This window comes from Talpa europaea (assembly GCF_964194135.1).
Source record: "Talpa europaea genome assembly, chromosome: 2".
NCBI lineage: Eukaryota > Metazoa > Chordata > Mammalia > Eulipotyphla > Talpidae > Talpa > Talpa europaea.
This window is the reverse complement of record NC_140068.1, coordinates 23,341,007-23,347,006: the sequence shown is the minus strand read 5'-3', so window position 1 is coordinate 23,347,006 and position 6,000 is coordinate 23,341,007.

Here is a 6,000-nt window from a genome sequence, read left to right as displayed (position 1 = left end):
GCTGCTCTCTTTCTTCTCTTTCTGTTGTCTTTCTCCCCACTATAGGTGGACTCCACTTGAGGTGTCCTGGGGTTCACCTATGTGTTTGGAGAGGTTATCACTGGGTCTCCAGGAAGAGAACATAATGACCAAAGCAATAGGACAATTAATGTTAAGGATCTAGAGGCACATGCTGTAAACTACATACTCACTCAGAGGTATGATTTAGTCACTCCAGTGTTCCCTAACAAATAGTTAGATTTGTACATTTGATTTACTCTTCCCTCATAACCATCATAAAATCACCCTTGCACATGACTCACTTTCTTTCATTTACTCACATTTCAGTGATGATAATTAACCTTAGCTAACAGTTCTCTTTACTAGACTGACTCAGGGATTGTGAAAAGCAACAAGCTCACATAATGGATAGTAAAAGATGGAGACATAAAATGGCTTTTGGTTCATATGTTTTAGGGTGGAGGTCTAACACATTCTTATTTATCCAAGCTTTCCTGCTAGGAGGATTCCCAATCAAAAACAAGTTCTCTGCATCCAAGTCCTTGATGTTGGTCAAATTCAAGACAGCAACAATTCAGTAACTGGCAGCTGGGATTCGAAAGGTATGATAAAGAAGAAAAGTCTTTCCTTGCTATTAGCATATTTTATAAAAATACTCTATATTCTTAAATATTCATCTTAAAATTGCTTGCCTTGTTCCTCGAAAAGTTAATCAAAATTACCATATGATCCAGTAATTTCATTCCAATGTATACCTAATAGAACTAAAAACAGGTATTGAAAAATAGCAAAAGGATGAAAAAAGCCCAATGTCCATATATCAGTAAATAAATTATGGTGTATACATAAAGTGGAATATTACTAAGTAAAATAATAAATGAATGTTGATACATGCAAAAACATAGATGAATTTTGAAAACATTATGCTACATGAAAAAAGCCAAGACAGAAGGCCTCTCCTATTGCATGATTCCATTTATATGAAAAACCCAGACTAAGTAAAACCATATACAGAAAGGACAGTAATGGAAGTAATAGTAGTCAGGCTGAAAGGAAGGAGAAATAGAGTCCTATATACCACTGAACTGTTCCTTTTTAATTTTATTTTACACAAAACTCACCTCCATAAAAAATTTGCATCTTCCAATTGAGATATTACTAAAATACTAAATAAAATTATAAAGTTGTCATTCTTTTGCAAATCAGTATAGAATATATCTTATCATTCAAGAGAGATGCCCAAAATATTTAATAATTAGCAAAGAATACAGGCCCCAATCAGAAATGACACTTCCTATCAACAATTAATGCAAGCCAGCTGAAAGTCAACTCTGCCAGCAATCAAACAGGAAACCAAGAAGGGTTCATTTTCTACACGCGCCTTATGTGGCAGGTCTCCAACATGGTCTCATTGAATGCTTACCAACAACCTGGACACTTTAATGAAAGGAGATATATATATAATATATATATATTTTATATATATATATTTTTTTTTTTTTTACTTTGCAGACCAAAATTAAAATTCAGAATCTAAATGTTTCAGCTAAGGTCACACAGATCTGACATGGGAGATCAAACCTTCACACTCAGGAATTCTTATTTCAAACCAAGTTCTCGCACAGAAGTCACACTTTTTTTTTTTTCTTCAAGATAACTTGCATCAAAACAACTTAACTGCTACAGATTTTTGGAAAAGACATGGGCCCCTAAATCTCCCAGATTTTTTAATTATTCAAAAGAAGAAAGTAGGAAACACCAAATGTAGAAACAGACCAGATTTCCTGGAATAAGTGCAATGATATAGTCACATGAATAAAATCTAGTATTTGACAACATAGGATTTTGTAGAATTATGTACTCTGGATATAAATACAGCAACTGAACTCCCCCTGTACCACTCCGTATTACAATAGTACTTTATCCAGGGCTGGTTTTCTTGAGCAATGCACCTGGCCAGGATTTGGTAGTGAAAAAATTGGACTAGAAGTGAGGTAAAGGGAAACATGAAGATGTTATTAACTGAGAAGACCAGGTGGGTCTGCTTTGCTGCTGCCATCTTGAAATGTCCGAACATTATTGAACAAGGTTGTGCTTTTCATTTTTCAAATTATGTAGCTGGACTTGCCAGTATCCAACTAATTTTTAATCCCATCTGATCTACATTGTAGTGTTATTATGAAGATAAATGGGGGTAGTATTATAAAATTCCTTTCAGTTTACTAAGTACTTTTACATAAAAGTTATTTTTCAGTTAACTGATTCATTATTATTTAGCTTCACAGACAGGCAGTTTTTTGAGGAACATACTATTTCTTCTTGATGAATAAATTTGTAAAAATATATTGCTCAATGAATTTGTAAAAAAATCATTTTGTTCTCTTGTGACCAGAGAGGTCACATGTGGCTGCCAGTGAGGGCAGACCCCACAGAGACTCAGGTCAGCTGAGGCTCACAGATGGTCCTTCCAGCACCTTCTCCTGCTTCCTTTTTCTCCTTTAGCAACAACGCCTCCCAGGGAAGCCTTGCTTGCACTCTAAACCATAAGAAGAAGTCTCCCCTCTTTCTCACTCCCACTTACTCTCTGACATGTCACCCTGTTCATGTCCCTCACAGCAGTCACAGTCTCTTTTTTCTTTGTTCATTTTCTGTCAACTCCACCAGAAAGTGAACTCAAAAAAGCAGGAGTTTCTGTATTTATCAGTATGCATTTCCAGCCAAGTGGCTGACATGTAGAAGACACACGAAGTCATTTCTTGAATGAATGAAGAAGTGACTCCAGTAGACTCGAAAGGCTGCTTTCTGTGCTGACACTAAAGCACCACAATGTCCTTTGGCCATGTGGTCAATAGGCGGATTTTGCCAGAATATATTGGTTCACAAATGTTTAACTATCAGCTTACTTATCTACCTACTCTGAAAATGAGATTCTAAACGATAATAAAACATGGCTTTGGAATTTGTACCAAGCCAACTGTGCACATGGTACAGAATGTTCTCAGAAGACAAGACTCATGAATAATGAGGCAGTCGCTTCCTGGATATTAGAGACTTGCCTGCCTGGTGTTCTCTCTCACCCATAAACCTTTCGCCTCCTGCACTGAAGCTGGATTTTCTTCTCTCCTGTGAGAGATAACAGATGAAATCCAAGGAATTACCTTCATCCTAAATCTTGGCAGTTATGTGTGGGCAACCATTTCCACCAGGCTATCTGGAGCATTGTTATTTTATGGAAAGAATGTAACTAACACCATATACCCCTAACTTTGCTGTAGCAGAGCCCCTGACCAAAGCAGCATTATTCCATTCAGACTGTTAATGCTAGTTTGCTCCAGATGGCAAAGCTGAATCAACAGACCCCGGCAGGAAGGTTGGGTTTATATCACAGCAGGTAGGAATGTGCAGTTGCAGCATAAACAGAAATTCTTTGACCTTCCCTGAATTATGTGAGTGCTTGTTGTGCTTAATAAAATCAAAAGCTATTAGGTTATTTGCCCCATAACACACAAAAAAAGTTTGGATTCACATATTTTATACCTAGCACTATTCATTTGAACCAGTATCATTTGCACACACAGACACACACACATACACATAACCTCATACAAGTTCAATGTAAAAAAATTCAAATAATATAAAACTATATGTAATAAAAATGTCTAGGGTTCTTGATCTATCCTATTCTATTCTCTTTTTCCAGAGAGAGGTATCTCATTAACTTTTAAACTATACCTCTCTTATTACCTTAGAATATATTGTTCTGATGTTATGCACATAAGAACATCTATTTTAAAACAATGATAAAGAGCATCTATAAAATATTTTTGTTGATTTTAAAATGTGTAGCTTTTACATTAACATTTCTGAATTTGGGCTGTCATATTTAATAGCTTTTTCAATTCAGTGAAACACCAAGTATTTTTGATTTTTAATTAAATAGCTCATACTTCTCATATAATCTTGCTTTTCAAGAGAATGAAGTTCTTTACACAATATTTACCACTTTCAGAGCATTTATAACCACACTACTGTTTGATATTTTTTTGGGGGTGTAGAAGAACTGGAGTGTAGAGAGATGTGGGGGATGAGAGGGTTCACCAGAGACAGAGTGGGAAGCAGAACAGGCAAATCTATTGAAATACACTGCTGAGGGGAGCAGGGTGAGATGGGTGAGTTCTGCTCCACCATATGTGGGTTAGCTCCCTAGTCAGGGATGGAACTCAGGCTGCAGTGGTGATAGCGCTGAGACTTAACTCCTAGGCCACCCGGCAGGCCCTGTTCAATATTCTTTAAATTACAAGATATGTATTTACAAGTCTTAGATCTTCAAATTCCTAATCCCTCACACAGCAGCATAAACATGAAGATTCCTGACCCCTCAAACGGCGCCATAAACATGAAGGTCCAATTCCTTAACAAAACTGTTTTGTAGATAGACAAAGAATGTGGATCATACTCTCAGAAGTTCTTGCATAACCTGAGCATATATATGCATACCAAATGCAGTTATCTTTTCCAGTGCTGAGGGCAATAGTGTCCTTTGATGTGCACACTGGTTTATTTTTATTTTCTTTAAGGCTGGGTCATCAGGAATGTTCCATCATGTCCTGCACACACACCCATGTGAGAGTTGTGGGCTGTACAACTCTCCTGAGAGGAAGTGGGTATTGAGGTGTTTTCGAACTCCATTCCTGCTTTCCAACTATTCCGACCTTCAAGTTACACTCCCTTTCCACTCTATGTCCTCCCTCCCCCCAGTGTATAGTCAATCCTGGATTCTCTGGAACTGACCAAATCACTGAGCTGGAACTGGGTGAACTCCTGACATCTACAGTCACTTAGAAAAAGAGTTTAGAGAGAAGGTGCAATTGACTTGTCTTCAGTTCAGAACAAGGCTCTGAGAAGCAGGTTAACTCTAAGCCTCCCAAGAGGGGAACCAAAGTTTCAGAGGAGGTAAGGACTCCTGCATCCACAGATGCCACAGTCATGGGTAAGCTCAAGGGCAAAGACCTATTTATCCATCTTTATATCCCTGAACCCAATGTGGCACCTGGCAAGGAAGAACTCAAGTGTTCCAAATGATGAACCCTAAGAAAATCCCCATTACAAATCTGCAGAGAATAAATTTATATTTCAAAAGCTAAGGAACACATGTGAGTCACTGAAACATTTAATTCTGTGGTTTGTTCATGAACCCAAAAGGGAGTTTGAATTTACATTCTGAAAGAATTTTAATTGGGTTCAACTGTTTAACCCGAGCTGCTTCTCCAAGAGCTTTCACTTGAAATTTATCAAGTAATTTATGTCTGTATTTCCAGAAATAATGCATATAGAAATTGACACAGAGAGCCAAAATGCTGATGTTTGTCATCCCTTGTAGCTATGTAGAATGTATAGATATTGTCCCCATGATTCACACAAGGCATATCATCATCCAGGACAACGTAGCTCTGGTGCAGGGTTTCTGAGAACATATCGAGTGAGATGTTACCTGGAGAGAGAGAATAGGCAGCTACTGCTCTCTTTGTGAAGAAATGATTTAGTTCCCCTACATTAGCTCTCAGAAAGTACAACTTGATTTCTCTTTCAACTTTACTAATTCTGCTTCACTTGAGTACACACTCTACAGTAAGAAAATGCAAAACTCTGAATAGATATTTCCATTACACAACATCTTTTCAACTCTTACTCCAAGTGTAGTACTGGGCGTCCTCAGCGTTGATTGTGGTAGGTCATTACACTATCGTGTTTGAGTGTCCATTACTCTTATCAATAATCTAAGACTGCTGAAAAGCAAGGATGGTGTAAGTCAGAGTGAAGGATTTATAACTCAACAGCCAGAGAAACATATGGGGTGTTTTCTGCTGTAAAATGTATTACACTTTTGCATTTTATTAAAGAAAACTAGTATTCAAAGTCATGAACTACAACATTCTTCACTATTAAAAAAGAGGATCTGATGAATGAAATGCTAGTGTTTAATAACTTGCCTTATTAACA